The sequence below is a fragment of the Felis catus genome, chromosome D1 (genome assembly GCF_018350175.1).
Source record: "Felis catus isolate Fca126 chromosome D1, F.catus_Fca126_mat1.0, whole genome shotgun sequence".
NCBI classification, from domain to species: domain Eukaryota; kingdom Metazoa; phylum Chordata; class Mammalia; order Carnivora; family Felidae; genus Felis; species Felis catus.
Window position 1 is genome coordinate 109679546 of NC_058377.1, and position 17631 is coordinate 109697176.

General features: G+C 48.5%; 1 protein-coding gene across 3 annotated transcripts in view; it reads right to left on the reverse strand.

Moving 5' to 3' along the window:
• Positions 1-12987, reverse strand: part of PC (pyruvate carboxylase) — a 101890-nt gene extending 88903 nt beyond the window's left edge. Inside the window, exons 1-3 of one of the 3 annotated variants that reach the window (XM_006937556.4) lie at positions 12897-12963; positions 8536-8629; positions 8177-8213 (exon numbers count right to left, since the gene is read on the reverse strand). The gene's annotated coding sequence lies outside the window, so the exon portion shown is untranslated. Of the gene's footprint in view, positions 1-8176; positions 8214-8535; positions 8630-12843 lie in introns of all 3 variants that reach the window. The other 2 variants (XM_006937555.5, XM_011287047.4) reach the window with 2 other exon arrangements.
• Between the last annotated feature and the right edge of the window lie 4644 nt (positions 12988-17631).

Sequence of the window (17631 nt, forward strand, 5' to 3'; positions counted from 1 at the left end):
CTTCTCCAAAGAAGACATCCAGATGGCCAACTGACACATGGAAAAATGCTCAACATCACTCATCATCAGGGAAAGACAAATCAAAACCACAATGAGATACCACCTCGCACCTGTCAGAATGGCTAACATTAACAACTCAGGCAACAACAGATGTTGGCAAGGATGCGGAGAGAGAGGATCTCTTCTGCACTGCTGGTGGGAATGCAAACTGGTGCAGCCACTCTGGAAAACAGTATGGAGATTCCTCAAAAAATTAAAAATAGAACTACCCCACAACCCAGCAATTACACTACTAGGTTTTTTTCCAAGGGATACAGGTATGCTGTTTCGAAGGGACACTCGCACCCCAATGTTTATAGCAGCACTATTGACAACAGCCAAAGTATGGAAAGGGCCCAAATGTCCATCGATGGATGAATGGATAAAGAAGATGTGGTATGTGTATGTGTGTGTGTACACACACACACACACACACACACACACACACACACACAATGGAGTATTACTCAGCAATCAAAAAGAATGAAATCTTGCCATTTGCAACTACATGGATGGAACTGGAGGGTATTATGCTAAGCGAAATTAATCAGTCAGAGGAAGACAAATATCATATGACTTCACTCATATGAGGACTTTAAGATACAGAACAAATGAAAATAAGGGAAGGGAAACAAAAATAATATAAAAACAGGGAGGGGGACAAAACAGGGAGGGGGACTCTTAAATATGGAGAACAAACAGAAGATTACTGGAGGGGTTGTGGGAGGGGGGAGGGGCTAAATGGGGTACTAAGGAATCTATTCCTGAAATCACTGTTGCACTATATGCTAACTAACTTGGATGTAAATTTAAAAAAAAAAAAAATTTTTTTTTAAAGAAAGAAAAGAAGATTTGGCCATTTCTCTTGAATAAATGTTCCTTCAATTGATGCAAGCCTTTGAGTTCTGAAAAAGATGATTTTGACACTTTTTGCCAGTTTTTTCATTTCTTTATGGAGGAGCACCTTTTAAGAAACGTCTTTCTTCCACTATTCCCCAGAATCTATATCTTGTGTGGTATTTAGAAAGAGGCTTTCAGGAGTGTCTGGGTGGTTCAGTCAAGCATCTGAGTCTTGATTTCGGCTCAGGTTCTCACAGTTCGTGGGTTCGAGCCCCATGTCAGGCTCTGTGTTGCCAGAGGGAGCCTACTTGGGATACTCTCTCCCTCTCTCAAAATAAACACAGAAAGAAAGAAACAGAGAGAGAGGAAGAAAGACAGAAAGAAAGACAGAAAGACAGACAGAAAGACAGAAAGAAAGAAAAAGAGGTTTTTATCCCCCTCCAAACAATTTTTTGGAGAACAGGGGTAAGAGAGAGGAACTCTGATACTTAAACACCATGTCCCTCATTTTGAGCCCTAAATATATTATAAATTATGCCCTTCTCTATTTTTTTTAAGACTGATCATTCAAAATTAAAAGACACAGCCAAACAAAAAGTTGTAAACATGTAATTTTGTAGTCCCAGCATCCGGAAAAAAAATATTGGCACAGCATTCCAAAATAACCAAAAAGGAGATGTTACGTGTTCTGCTTTATACCTTTCTCAAGAAAAAGCATCGTGGCTCTTGTTCTGGAATAATAAATTGAGAGCAACAGTTTGATTAGAGTACATGGGCTATTTTTAAAGCTGCACTGTATGACACTGAACAGACAGCATGTGAGGCAATACTTTTTTGATGTACATTTTGGTGGCTTCCCATTTTATTTCTTTTTTAACATTTTATTTCTCAGTAAGCTCTACACCCAACATGGGGCTCAAACTCACAACGCCAGCATCAAGAGTCACAAGCTCTATGGACTGAGCCAGCCAGACACCTCGGCTTCCCATTTTCTGCTGTAAAATTGCTGATCTGAACAGCCTAGATTGTACGCTTGCCCTGTCACACTTTAGGTTATATTTCTAGAACTGGCATTGCTGTGTCTAATTTTCCCCCGCCATTTAATGCCCTGCCCTGTGTGGGCCACATTTTCCTCTCTCCGAATGAAGACTGTGTCACTCAGTGATGTCACTGCCGTCATTAATAGACTCTCATATGCTGTTTATTACCAGACAGTGCTGCTTCACCACCTGAAGGGGGAACTCAGAGCCAAAGGTAGAGAGAGACTGTATTTCAAACTGCAGAGCAGGAATCTAAGACAGTCCCCCCATTCAAATTTGTTTTTCTTGGAACCCCACAGACCTTCACTCTTACCCATATGGGGCGACATGAGCATCGGCCATCGCAGGAGAGGCGAGGCTCGTTAATAATTTTCAACCAGGTGCCACTTGCCACCCACATTTCCTGAGGCCACACCCAGTGACTCAAGTCCACCACATCCACGTATCATCTAACACTGAATCTGTAAGAATTTGATAGTGGGGCACCTGGGTGGCTCAGTCGGTTAAGGTCGTGACTCTTGGTTTCGGCTCATGTCATGATCTCATGGTTCATGAGTTCAAGCCCCACATCGGGCTCTCTGCTGTCAGTGCAGGGCCCACTTTGGATCCTCTATCCGCCCCCCTCTCTGCCCCTCCCTGTTCTCTCTCTCCCTCTCAAAAATAAATAAACATTAAAACAAATCATTTAAAAGTAAGAATTTGATGGTAACGGCCCCTCCAAAGACATTGCTAGCTCTTCACTGAAAGGTCAGGGAGAAGCAAGAGTTCTCACCATTTCCAGATAGGTGAGCTGAAGGAAAAGGAAAAGGCAGGCATTGGTTTTTGGTGCCAGAATCTCTTGGTAACCAAGCCTGACCAGAAACCACCAGTACGCTTAAGTACCAGACTTCTTTTCTCTTCATTTGAGGTGATGTAAGAACCGGGGGGGGGGGGGGGGGGGGGGGGGGGTGATGCCAGACCTAGACTCAGAAGACTAGCACTGCAGGATCAGTGGCCGGATTTTACAGCCACCTGATCAGACAAAGCCTCGGAAGATACACAGAATCTCAGTTCCACCTATTTTGTACTTTAATCCCACCTATTTTGTGCCCATAGTGCGTGAGAAATGAGGCCTTAAATAGGCTAATTGAATCTAGTGGTCCAGTCACATGCTAAGGCAGCCTGGGTAGAAGAGTACACAGGTTCCATGGGAAGAAGACTAGGCTAATGTGATGCTTGAATCTGGGGCACATGGGCTGTGAGGCCATCCCCAAATATTTGGGGGCAAAACGGCAACGAACTGGGCTCTGCCTAGCAGTTGGACTCAGAGGCAAAGATCTAGTTTCATCCTGGCCAGGAATCTCTTGAATTTTAAAGAAATGTCATCTGGTTGAGAACGAAACTCCTAAAGTTGCTTAGTTAAGTAATTTACTGTAGTTTGCAATCATAGCATTGTTTCTTGAGGTAAAATTCTTTAATTCCAGCAAGATAAAGCATTAAGAATAAACATGCTAAGGGGCGCCTGGGTGGCTCAGTCAGTTAGGCGTCTGACTTCGGCTAGGTCATGATCTCACAGCTCATGAGTTCGAGCCCCGCGCCAGGCTCTGTGCGGAGAGCTCGGAGCCTGGAGCCTGGAGCCTGCTTCGGATTCTGTGTTTCCTTCTCTCTCTGCCCCACCCCTGCTTGCTCTCTGTCTCTCAAAACTGAGTAAGCATTAAAAAAATTAAAAAAAAAAAGAATAAACATGCTAAGACAATAAAAACTATAGTTATCATTTTGTGTTAAGAAATCTGTGTCTATCTGTTCTTTTATATACTTTAATTCCAGGGAATTTAGTCTGTTCAGAATAACAAGGCAGTCTCAAGATTCCAATTAAAATATGCAACTGAGTAATTGGTTTTAAAATCAGATGTGATTTTAGGTAGGAATTTTATTAAGTTTAAAATCAGTATGCCAGATGATAAAGAAGCTCAAAGATGCTCAGCATCATTAGTAACCAAGGAAATTCACAATGAAACCATAAGACACCAACACATCTTTCAGAATGGCTAAAATTCAACAGACTGACCATATCCAACGTTGGTGAGGATGTGGACAGACCGGAACTCTCACATGCTGCTGTTGGAAAAGATGGTGTGGCCACTTTGGAAGAAGGCTGGGTAGTTTAAGTTAAACATACACCTGCCCTATGATCTAGACACTCACTCCTATACATATGCCCGAGACAAAAGGAGATATATGTCCACATTCATTCGTTCACAGCAGTTTCATTCAGAACCACCAAAACCTAGAAACAACTGAAATGCCCAAAGACAGGCGAATGGATAAACAAACGGTGGGGTACCCGCATAACAGAATACTACTCTGAAACAAAAGGGAAAGTACCGATGGATGAGACAACATGGACAGATTTCAGAATAATTATGCGAGTAAAAGAAGCCAGACAAAAAAGGACACACGCTATATGACTCCACTCACATAAAATTCCAAAAAATGCAAACTAATCTACAGTAACAGAAAGCAGTTCAGTGATTACTAGGGATGGGGAGCAGGGTTGTGGGGGGGAGGAATTATCAAGGGGCACGCAGACACTTTCGGAGGTGATGGATATGTTCACGGTCTTAACTGTTACCTTACAGTTATACAAGTGAATACATACGTGAAAACGTACGTATCACACACTGAACATGTGCAATTTATTATGTTAAAAAGACCTCGATAAAATAAATAGCTTCAAATGCTAAAACATAAAACAGTATAAGGATGTTTAAGAAAAGATAGCAGTCAGTTTAATTTATTAGATTTACAGGAATTATTAAAGCATGTTTGTTAAACAAAACAACTGGAAGTAATAAAACAATTAAAGAAAGTTGAATGTAATTTATAAATTTAATTTACAATTTTCAAACGAGTTAAGGTTGCAAATGGAATCAAGTATTAATCAAAAGGTCCCTACAAACTGATTGTTAAAATTTTCTAGAATCATAAATAGAACAGAAAGATCTGTAGACTACACTTAAAAGCTAAATTGAGGGGCGCCTGGGTGGCGCAGTCGGTTAAGCGTCCGACTTCAGCCAGGTCACGATCTAGCGGTCCGTGAGTTCGAGCCCCGCGTCAGGCTCTGGGCTGACGGCTCAGAGCCTGGAGCCTGTTTCCGATTCTGTGTCTCCCTCTCTCTCTGCCCCTCCCCCATTCATGCTCTGTCTCTCTCTGTCCCAAAAATAAATAAATAAATTTTAAAAAAGTTGGAAAAAAAAGCTAAATTGAAAAGACTAGGGGCACATAGGTGGCTCAGTTCGTTAAGAGTCTGACTTCAGCTCAGGTCATGATCTCGTAGTTCATGAGTTCAAGCCCCATATCAAGCTCTGTGCTGACAGCTCAGAGCCTGGAGCCTGCTTTGGATTCTGTGTCTCCCTCTCTCTCTGCCCATCCTCCACTCATGCTCTGTCTCTCAAAAATTAACATTAAAAAAAAAATTTTTTTTAAGTTAAAAGAAAAGGAAAAGACTAGCTCTTAGGATGCCTGACTGGCTGGGGTCACGGGTTTAAGACCCACACTGGGTGCACAGATTACTTAAATAAATATATAAACATTAAAAATAAATAAGTAAATAAATTTTAAAATAACAAAACACTAGCTCTCACAGGAAGAAGCTGTTTTGAGTTTGTAACTTTGACAAATTGAAAATCAATTTTTTAATGTTTTTACTTATTTTTTTGAAGGAGAGAGAGAGAGAGAGAGCATGAGCAGGGTTGGAGCAGAGAGAGAGGGAGATATAGAATTTGAAGCAGGCTCCAGGCTCTAAGCTGTCAGCACAGAGCCCGATGCGGGGCTCGAGCTCACGAACTGTGAGATCATGACCTGAGCCGAAGTCAGATGCTCAACTGGCAGAGCAACCCAGGCACCCCCAATTTTTTTTTTCAACCAAAATAACTTCCAAATAATCTTTGCATTACACCAAAGCCCAGGGGTAGGGAAGGGATGTGGCATCAGAAGCCACACCCAGGCATTCCAGTCACCTGAAACTCACCAAGTCACTTAGTCTCTCTGAACTTCAGTTTCCTCATCCGTAAGAGAGGAATCCAGAAAAAACACTTATGATTAATGATTTCATATTAATAAAACAGCACTCGGAGAAGCATACAGTGATGTGCAAATACAACAGATAAGCATCATGACATCACTCCGTGAGTAACTGCGCCTTTCCTAGACCCTGGTGGACCAGTGACAGACGTGGGAAAGGTGACACACATATCCTCAGAGACTAACATGACTCAGCACAGCCAGATCACGGAATTTTCCCTAAGGCCTCAGCCAGGGATGGAGGTCTTTTGGGAGGGGAGCTGCCACATGTGGAATGTGGCCCCACTGCACGCACAACTGGTGGAAATGTACTTGGAGCCTTCTTGGATACACGACCCACCCTTTCTCTGACCTGCAGGCCGATCAGGATAAGGAGCTAAGTGACACAGCAATTAGGGGGTGCTAGGGTGGCTTCAGTTACACCTCTGGCATACTGCTTTAAAAAACAAAAACAAAAAAACTGCATCCCTCTCCCTCCAGGATCACCAAGGAGACAGCAAAGGAGGAGGGCAGTGTGGCAACCTTCCATGGCAGCCTTCGTTCCCATAACTAAGCAAAACTCCGGGGAATCAGCAGGGACTTACAGATGAAGTGCCAGACAAGCCTTAACAAATTAGATGACCTGGTACGAGGCAGCCCTTCTTGGCAATAATTTTCCCTTGCCACTGACAGATTTGGGGGCAGACATACAAGAAAAGAGGATACTCTTTATAAAGGAGGGGTAAGGTCAGAATCTTGGATTCTGCTGATCAGCCTTCTCTGGGCCCCAATTTCTCAGCTCCCTAAGACAGGTGGTTTGGGGCCCTCACCCAGCTCTCCCACTTCTCCTTACAGGGATGCAAGTAAGAGCAAGAACATGCAACTCTATCAACCAAGAGGAAGATGAGGGCAAGCAGAGAGAACAGGGCAGGGAAACCGGGTGGAGGGCAGAGTCTATCAAAAGTCCAGAGCCCTTTTCACTACATACCCATCGCCTTTACTCCCATGACTTTCATGGGATGAGAAGGTGTTGTTGTTGTTTTTAAGTACACTCCATGCCCAACGTGGGTTTGAACGCATGACCTTGAGATCAAGAGTCACATGCTCTACAGACTGAGCCAAACAGGCGCCCCCACTCCACCCACTTTTCAAAGCAAACACAATCCTAGAGTGGAAATGGCCACATCCAGTCCAAGACTTAGGACAAGAGAGGATTGTGGGAACATCTCAGAAAGCAGAACATTTCCCGGGTCATGAAGGGTTATCTGAGAAAAGTCCCTACACAATGGGTGGAAACCCAAGAAAAATCCCTACACAAAGGAATCTGCACTCTGAGCACAGAACATGAGCTCTGGGGAAGGCTGTCCCTCAGCCACAAAGTCCCCAGGGCCACTGACTATGAAATGAGGATAGCAACTGGCCTACCTATGGATATAGGGAAGAGCAGCGTCATCAGTGTCTGAAATACAGGGAGAAGGCAAGACAGGCGAGGATCGCGCCTGGCTGGGACGTTCATGTGGTCTAGCAGCGGGACATAGGACTGGATTATTAGGTGGATTGCGGCCTAGATGGCCTTGGCTTTAGGCCGAGGAGATGCACCCAGATCAGTGCATCAAGGGAAACCTGTGTGGGAGAAACAGTCGGTTACGCAGGACAGTGCTGCCTGAGCACTAGGTGGGAGAAGGTCCGCCTTCATTCACCCTTCGCCCCTTCATCATTGCGACTCCCCAAGAATGGGTGTCGTTGCCTGGAAACACACGTCAAGCATTTTTACAGCCAGTTGACAAGAGTCACCTTCTGTGCCCAGCTCCACGCTTCCCTGAGTCCCCCACTGCCCAGCTGCCTGTTGTACCATTGACTCAGGGGGTCTTCTCCGAGGCTGCGTGCCCTAGACGTGCTTCTTGCGGTCCTGAGAAGCCTCACCACCTTCCCCTTGACCAGCTTCCCAAGCGACACCCTTCCAGAAGTAAGGCCTCCTGCCAAGGCTGCCGGCTACCAACTGGGGCCAGCGGGCAGCCAGATGTCACTTTCCTGTGTTACTTGAGAAAGAGAGATCAAGAACAGACAAGGACTGCTTATATTTTCCAAAACTTAGAGCTTGGCCTTTTTTATTTATTGAACTTGATAAGCAACATGCTGGGACTACTAAAATCTACACCTGCTCCTGAAGAAGACCCGCGCACATCCCACCGACCTGGCTTCAGGCACGGACTTACCCTCAGTGTTCTGTCAGCTCTCAGTGGCAGCTGCTATCTAAAGTAAAAGAAAAAAGAAGTGTTATCCTCCTTTCTCCAGGCACCCCCCAGAGACCCTAGGGGTGGCAAGAACATAGATTTGTAACCCAGAGAACTGCTGCTTCGCTTCCATCCCAGGTGGCCGGGGGTGGGGAGTGGAGGGGAACCAGACAGCACAGGGCTGACAGCACCCTGGCTCTCATCCAACTGTCTGGGCCCCACCTTGGCTGCTTGGCCGCTTGGCCACCCATTCCCGTAACCACTCAAAGCCTGTTTCCTCATCTGTGAAATGGGAATAATAACATCCAGCTCACAGGGTTTCCCAAGGAGGGTACACGCACCAAAGCACTGGCACCAAGCCTGTACAAAGGACGCTCTCAGACATCAGCCAACGTGCTTAGTAAGAAGCATTTAAGTAAAACCCTTTTCTGGCACCTGCAACACAAGAATAAGAAGTTCTAGAAACTTTTGTTGTATCTGACATGATTCCTCTTCCTGCCCACCTCCATCCAGCGCCAGGCCCACTTTCTCTGCAGAGCTGTCTCGAATCCTTCAGGAGCTACCTCCCCTTTGGATTCTCTGAGCCTGGTTCCTATCTCACTAAGCAACCTGACACTAATTAAGAACTGACCTGAGAGCTGATAGGTCTGCTATTTCCCTATTTCCTCAGACCTTTTCTTGCAGAGATAACACATCCACACACGAGAGCGAGAGCACACCCCCCTGTTTAGGCCCACGGAAGCCCATGGCTTTCAGAGTTTACAGACCACTTGTTTTTGGAAGGCCACACCTGTCAGTCAGCTGTAGCCACCGGTCAGTAAAGAGCAAAATGGAGACACAGGCCGCAAGCGATCAAATGGACTGAATCCATGCTCTAAGGAGCTCAGTTGCCCTGATAGATTATGTCAAGGCTAAAAATGAATGTGTGGGGCATTCAAATCAATAAAATATTTATCGAGCACATACCTTACATGAGGCAGCCGGCCAGAAGGCACAGGCTCTGTTCCCAAAAGGCCAAAAAGCAAGTTGTTGAGGGCTAGCTCACAGAGGATGAAAACAGGAGAATACGCGAGAGGGAGCCAACTGGGGACTCTGAGCCTGGCAGCCTGGGGCAGACCTGCAAATGAGGACCTAACAGTACCTTTGCTGTCGGGTTGCTACGATGACCAAATGCCATAATACATGTGGGGGGGCTGGTAGGTCCCCTGCCACCATACAGTAAGATCTCAGTAAAGGTTGGCTTTTGTGATTAATAACAAGAAGTCATTTATCATCGTTATTATGAAAAGAGACAGCCCACATCCAACTGAATAGATTTAGGAGTATATTGGGAATAATGCAGGAAAGCCTGAGTCTTGAAGAATAATTTCATTTTGACAGGACAAGGTAAGAGGCAAAACCCTGCAGGAAACGTCACCAAGGAACAGGAGTGGAGGAAGGACGCTAGGACACAAGTCCGGGATGACGGCAAGCAGTCTCAGATGAGGGCTGAGGCAGAAGACGGTACCTTTGGTGTCAAACGGAAGAAAAAGGCCAATAGATGGGATCACATCTTTGTATTCGGTAGGTGAGAGGAAATGGTTCTTTTTGTCATTTCCCAAAGTCCGCTGTCATGCCCTACTCCTTTGGCAGTTTGGCAACGTCCCCACAACTGAGACTACAGGCAGCGGGGGCAAAGGGACCAAGGGATGGTCAGCCAGGCCCAGGTGAGGTTTCAGAGTATGCAGGCAAAATGGCCCACTTCTGCAAAAGATGTCTCTGGTGAGAAACTAGCCGCCAAGCAGGCACTCTCTCTGCATAAAAGGGGTAGGGGCCCCTTCGGAAGAGGGTCAGATGCTGTTAGGAGGCAGCCAAAGAGAAGGCCCACACTAATCCTCGAGGAAAATGTTTACTTGGGTGAGGCATCCAACTTACGCGGGAGAGTGCGAGCCACAGATCTGCGCGGTCTGGGGCCTGCCAGGCCTTCCTCCCAGATTCACTGCCCAACGACAGTGGCTCCCAAACGTGACTCTTTCCTGGCTGCCCAACTTCCACCCTTCCTTCCTTACTGGTTTCCAATTTGAGCCATTTCCAGTAATTCACCTGAAACATGTGTCAACAGCACTGACAGGGTACAGGGCAGAAGGACACAGCGAACTGCAACTTGGAATGACCCTGGTCTGAGGTCCACCCTGCTAACGTCTCAGGACCGCTATAAGCAGTGTTGGGAGGGCTGGCCCCTAGCACAGCACCCGGGGTACTGGAGCGCCAGCAGTGAGACAAGGAAAAAACTAGGAGCAGGACAAAAAAGGGGGGGGGGGGAGGGGAGTGGGGCAAGCAGCCTGTATTGCTACATCAAAGGCAGCAGGAGTGCAAGAGGCTACAGCCACCGGGGCAAACCTCCCTGAAGGGTGATCTTGGAGGTGAGAACTGGCACAGATAGGGTCCATCAAGCTGGAGCAGGCTTCGGGAGAGAGAACTAGAAATAAGGCACAGAGGGGACTTTGGGACAAATTGTGGAAATTCTGGCCAGCAGCCTAATTCAATTCAACAAACAGATATTGAGCAACTATTTTGAACAAAGCCCCTTCCAACAGGGCAGGGCGGCCACTGAGAAACACAGGATGCTTGCCCACAAGATGCTCCCTGGAACACAGACACAACCTGTAGCTCGGGCCGGCTGCTGGGCCCTGGGAGCCCTACCCAGCACCTTTGGAACCAATCTCCCTTCTGACTTTTCTGCACCTTAGCCAGTGCCCTCACCTTGTTACATCTCTTGGAGAGGCCTCTTCTGAGTGACCGACCAAATTTCTACTCAACTGGGAAGTGCTAGTCCCCCCACATTCCTCAGCCTTTCTCTTGCAAGTTCTCATCGCTGAAAACTCTCCTCCATAATAAAACCTGGACGGCTCAAATCCAATCACTGCTTCTTCACTGCACTGCGGGCTCCAGTGGAATTGAAGGAGGCTCATGACTCACCTCCTCCTATAAAACCTTCCCCAGTCCAGCCCCAGCCAGCCCATTTCTCCTCTCCCTGGCCTTAGTGTGCGGTTTGCCCTGATTTGTGGGCCTTTACTGAACTTCCTCTTGCACATCCCCCTAGGGGCCATAGCTCACCCACACCAGGCTCTCTACAAACATCTGTTGCAATGCTGACCCGCTGCTTAGATGGTTTCTTTTTCTTTCCCCAGTTTGCAACAGTCCTACAGCAAGGATTAACCTCATCCCCTAAATCTTCCCTCAGTGTTCATTCTAGGGCTCCCAGCATGGGAGCTGAGCAAAAGAATGCGATGGAGAATCAGGATGAAGAAAGGGCAGACAAAAGCTGTCCCTGAGCGCCTGGGTGGCGCAGTCGGTTAAGCGTCCGACTTCAGCCAGGTCATGATCTCGCGGTCCGTGAGTTCGAGCCCCGCGTCAGGCTCTGGGCTGATGGCTCAGAGCCTGGAGCCTGCTTCCGATTCTGTGTCTCCCTCTCTCTCTGCCCCTCCCCCGTTCATGCTCTGTCTCTCTCTGTCCTAAAAATAAATAAACGTTGAAAAAAAAATTAAAAAAAAAAAAAAAAAGTTGTCCCTGAGAGTAACTAGAAATGCTGAGCACATCCACGCCACCCTAAGTGTCTTCATCCTTTGCAGGGCTGCAAAGCAAAGACTTCTTGGTAAAGACTCTAGCGGCTCTCATCGTGATCTGGCATTAAATACCGGCACTTCTTGGGGCCTCAGTTTTCCCGGCTGCAGAATGGGGACAATGAACCCTGGCCTGCTTACACACACCATGAACAATCCGATTTTTAAGACTTTCAAAGCTGGGAACCCAGGGACTTGGCCTAACCCCCGCATTCGTGAGAGGAGGAAAGAGTTCGCCAGAGGTGAAACAACTCTCTCAAAAGTACACAAAGCAAGTCCCACTGAAAAGAACCTGTATGGCAGGTCCTCAAAGCCAGGGCTCCGGATTCCAAGCCCGGGAGGGCACTTCCCGGACCTCCTGCTGCTCCTCACCGCCCCCGGCAGGCTGGCGTACTTGGTAAACTGCAGAAAGCTGTAGAATAACGGGCTGGGGCCAGCCCCACCTCCTCCTCGCTGAGCGGCCTCGGGCGAATTACCGCTTCACATCTGAAACTAAGTGGAACCGAGAATGCCCGACACGGTTATCAGGAGACTCCCTACAGGAGGCGGAGCGCAGGCACCTGGGACACGGAAAACCCCCGCCTCGCAAGCCCCGGCTTTCTTCAGAACTGAACTTCCAGTATGCTGGGGAAAACTTGGCCTCCGGATCCTGCCGGACTGGGGCTCGAACCCTCAGGGACCTCGCGGGAGGCGTTTGGAACTGCGTGCGTCAGTTTCTACATCTGCAAAATGGGCCCGAGGACCAGAACGAGGGCCCCGGCGGCCGCCAGGGACCCGGGGCGGAGGAGGCCTGGCTGCGCCCGCGCCGCCGAAGACTGGAGGGGAGGCGGGACGGGGTCCGGAGGAAGAGTCCCCGGAGCGAGCGCGCGGGCGGGGGCGGACCCACGCCAGCCGTGCCCGCTGGAGGGGGAGGGGAGGGGCGGCGCACGTCGCGTCGCGCAAAGCCCGCCGCCGTCTCCTCCAGCCGTCACTAGTGGAGCTCGCACCGCCTTGGCGCGCACGACCCTTACATAAGCGTCCCCCGCGGCGGCGCTGGCGCACGCCCACCTGGTCCGACCCGCCGCGAGCAGAGGAAGGTGCGCAGCGCTGCCGGCACTCACCTCCTCGCCTCCGCCGCAAGTCGTCGCCACCGTCTCTACCGCCGCTGCCTCCACTGACAGGGAACAGCTGCGGTCTCCGCGCAACCGAACTTGCTGCAGTCCCGGCCCCGCCTTACAGACTTCTTATTGGCTCAGGCAGCCCAACCCCTCCTGTTATTGGACAAGACTTCCCGTCACTCACCGCTCCCGGCTCAGGACTCCTCCCTACCCCCCGCCTACCCGTCACGTTTAAGCCTTGGCGCCCCACGTCAGCCCCGCCCCTCGCGTCGCTGGCGGGCCCCTGGATTGGTGAGGAAGCTGGGAGAGCCCGCCCCTGGCGCACTGCCTCCTACTCCCTTGTCTTTAGAGACCCACGTGAGCCCCATGGCCGGGGCCTCCGCCCGCAATAGGCGGAAGTAACGGGGCTCCGGCACGCTGTGATTGGCTGTCGGCGGGGGTGGGGACGTGCGATTCATTCACCCGAGTAGCACGTGTCTCCCAAAGCCGCAAGCATAACAGATCGCACCGGGACTCCGGGATCCAGGCTAGACACAGATACACGCGGGCGGGTGGGGAAGAGGGCGGAGGAAAAGTGTTTGCAAAGGGCAGGAAGAAGGAGATGGCAGCTGTGCCACACGAGTGTGAATGATTGTGTCCCTTAGCTGCGGGGGGTGGGGGGGAGGCGGGTGATGGGCAGGAGTCCGTCGCCGTCGCTGTGTGACCTTGGACAAGCAACCTCACCACTGTGAGCCTCAGTTTTTCAATCTGCAAACCGAGGCCCCTTAGGACCTAGAAGGTTTAGAGGTCTCGGTTAAACAGAAATCTTCGTAAACTGGGCTCTGTGCCAACCAGCGGATATGGGAGTGACCAAAATTAACAAAAAGGTCTGCTTTGCCGTGAGGGAAAAGACAGACGATAAAAAACAAAATACAGGGTACATCAGATGGTAATCAGGCCATGGAGGAAAAATAACCTGCTTCCAGACAGTTGGGAGAATCAAGGACAATGAGAACTTCATCTTGTTAACTAGAAGTTGCTTATTGAGCATCGAGAGATATTACAACTTCATTCTCTTCTCTGACTGTTGTATCTGTTAGGTTTGTCTCTTCAACTTTCTTGTCCTTCCTTCCACCTGTGTGGCTGAACTTCAACACGGGTCAGTCCAACACAGTGGTTTTAGTAGCAGAACAAGGATTAAAATCCCAGTTATCCAGATTCACATATTCATTCAATTAACAATTCATTTGCTTATACACCTACTATCGGCCTAGTGCTATGCCAGGAAAAAGTGGTTGGACTTTAGATAGACACTGAGTCCCTATTACTCTTCTAGTATGCCTACCTTGTGATTTCAACATTTTCTGCCTGTATCTTCCCTCCCCTGCTGTGTACGTGTAAGATACGGCCCCCTGTATCCCTCAGGAAAGGCAAGGCCCTGCTCTAGAGCTGGCTATGCTAAAGGCACTGTGATGCATCAGCTCAGTGCTGGCTGGTCCTTGTGACCCTGTGGGTCTGGAGCAAAGGGTGAGTGGTTCCAACCAGGTTCAGGTGATTACCTTGTCAATACCACCAGGTAGCAATCTGAACAAAAAAACTGACAACTAGAAAATGGACTGCTGTGAGGAGCGTCTGGGTGACTCAGTGAGTAAGCATCCAACTTTGGCTCAGGTCATGATCTCACGGTTCATGGATTCAGGCCCCGAGTTGGGCTCTGCACTTACGCACTTACAGCTTAGGGTCTGGGGCCTGCTCGCTCGCTCTCTCTCTCTCTCTCTCTCTCTCAAATAAATAAACATTTAAAAAAAAAAAGTAGGAGAAAGAAAGAAAATGGACTGCTGTGAACAAAAAAAGCATGGGCTTTGAAAAGTTAGCTCAAGCATGTAAATTATCTAGTTGGGGCACCTGGCTAGCTCAGTCAAAATTATTGATCTCAAGGTTGTGAGTTCAAGCCCTATGTTGGGCCGTTGGGCGTGGAGCCAACCTAAAAAATAATAATAGGGGCACCTGGGTGGCTCAGTTGGTTAAGCAGCCGACTTTGGCTTAGGTTATGATCCCGCAGTTCATGGGTTCGAGCCCCCCATCAGGCTCTGTGCTGACAGCTCAGAGCCTGGAGCCTGCTTCTTACCTGTGTCTCCCTCTCTCTCTGCCCCTCCCCCATTCATGCTGTGTCTCTGTCTCTCGAAAATGAATAAATGTTAAAAAAAAATCAGTAATAATAAATAAATTATCTAGTTCAGGGCACCCAGGTGGCTCAGTCTGTTAAGTGGCTGACTTCGGCTCAGGTCATGATCTCACAGTTTGTGAGTTGGAGCCCCGCGTCAGTCTCTGTGCTGACAGCTCAGAGCCTGGAGCCTGCTTCAGATTCTGTGTCCCCCTCTCTCTCTGCTCCTCCCCTGCTCACACACTCTCTCTCTCTCCTTCAGAAATAAATAAGCATTTAAAAAAAATTATCTAGTTCAAGTGAGATTAGGAAACAAGACATCTCTCCAGACTTGGTCCTACCATGAGATTGGGTTCCCAGGACAGCAAAGTTGGAAGGGTTATTTCCATCCCAGATAGAGAAAACTGCCCAGGCAAAAGCCTGGGTGGAGAGCCTCACGTGGCTAGAAAAACCATTTCTCTGTGGGGGCTTCTGTAACACTAGCAATGGAGTCTCCTCAGGACAGGGTGCTTGCCTGTGGGAAGCAGATTCGTGAGCCCCACTGCACGATTCTTAATGCATATTAGTCACCAGCTCAGGGGACTTAGAATGACCACAGAATACTTGGGCACGTTTCTGGGGAATGCGATCCCTGCATTGCACTGCTAGTTTAAGAAGCTCCCCAGGAGGCCCTGAGTGCCTCAGTCAGTTAAGCTTCCGACTACGGCGCAGGTCATGATCTCGCAGTTTGTGAGTTTGAGTCCCAGGTCAGACTCTGTGCTGATAGTGCAGAGCCTGCTTGAGATTCTCTCTCTCTCTCTCTCTCTCTCTCTCTCTCTCTCTCTCTGCCCCTTCCATGTTCTCTCTCTCAAAATAAATAAATAAGGGGGCGCCTGGGTGGCGCAGTCGGTTAAGCGTCCGACTTCAGCCAGGTCACGATCTCGCGGTCTGTGAGTTCGAGCCCCGCGTCGGGCTCTGGGCTGATGGCTCGGAGCCTGGAGCCTGCTTCCGATTCTGTGTCTCCCTCTCTCTCTGCCCCTTCCCTGTTCATGCTCTGTCTCTCTCTGTCTCAAAAATAAATAAAAACTTTAAAAAAAAAAATTAAAAAAAAATAAATAAATAAATAAGTAAACTTAAAAAAAAAAAAAAAAGCTCTCCAAATGGTTCTCATGAGGGTTAGTGTTGAGACCACTAAGAGACCAAAAGAAGTTACTCTCGTGGCTTCCTGATAATAAGAACCCCCTGGAGTTCTTTAAAGACAAAACAAATTCCTGGTCCCCTGGCCCCTGAGACTTCTGATTTGGTAAGGATTCAGTAAATCTGGTGATGGGACCCAAGAATCTTTTTATCTGTCTATCTATCTATCTATCTATCTTCTATCATAAGCCCCAACTGGTTTTTGAGGCCATAGGAAGCTTAGGAAACTTTGCTGAGTTCCTAGGTGGCTGCAGGGGAAGGTGATACAGATAGGCTGAGATCAGCCTGGGAGGGCCAGTGGGGAGGCTAGCTCTGGTGTGTAGGGCTCAGGCAGTACAGCTCTGTCGGGAGGGAGTGGTCCAGGGGCAGCTGCAGAGCAGCTCACGGGCTCTGGTAACCTAGGATTATGTCTGTCTTATTGCCTCTTAGTATCAATCGCTTTCTGGAAAGTTCTTGGTTTTGTTTGTCTTCTGTACTCCCATCCCCTTCTAACATGTGAATGTTACCACTACAAGAGTTGAGTCTGACACAGAGTAGATGCTTAATAAATAGTCAGCAAATGAAGGAATGGGAGTCATCAGCCCACACTTAGTGGTTAAAACCATGGGAGGGAATAAGGCTTCCCCCGAGCCCGAGTGGAGTCCACCAATAGAGAGGGGAGTCCAGAGGGCACCACATTTAAGGGGAAGGGGAGAGTTAAAGAGGGGGAGGGCACGGACTGGCAGGAGGTGCAAATTCTGAGGAGGGAGGCATCTACAGTGCCCCAGACCAGGAGGGAGGATGGGGCATCTGGAGACAATGAGACACATTCACTCTGCAGCCATTTCAGCGGCACTCAATAGAAAAAGGAGCCACTTGGGGCGCCTGAGTGGCTCAGTCAGTTAAGAGTCCGACTTCGGCTCAGGTCATGATCTCACGGCTCACAAGTTCAAGCCCCACATCAGATTCTGTGCTGACAGCTCAGACCTGGAGCCTGCTTCAGAGTCTGTATCTTCCCCTCTCTCTGCCCCTCCCCCGTCACACTCTGTGTGTGTGTGTGTGTGTGTGTGTGTGTGTGTGTGTGTGTGTGTGTCTCAAAAATAAAATAAATTTAAAAAGAAAAGAAACAAAGAAAAAGGAACTGCTTTCCCCACCCCTACCCTTCTCCTAGACCAGAGGGGGATATACCTCAAAACATTTGATTTCAAAGCAGTGTGGTGCTGTGCTAGAGATTGTGGCCAGAGTGCTATAGGAGTTCGAAGAGGGGGTCCCTTACCCCATGAGAGGGGCATGGAGGGCTTCCTGGAGGGGGCAATGCCTTCACTGAGTTGATATATAAATAGAGAGAAATAAAGTCGGAAGCTTATTGGGTGAATATATTGGTTCAAGAGATCTCATACATGACCCAAACAAAGGCAGGGAGGCATGACAGGGTCAATA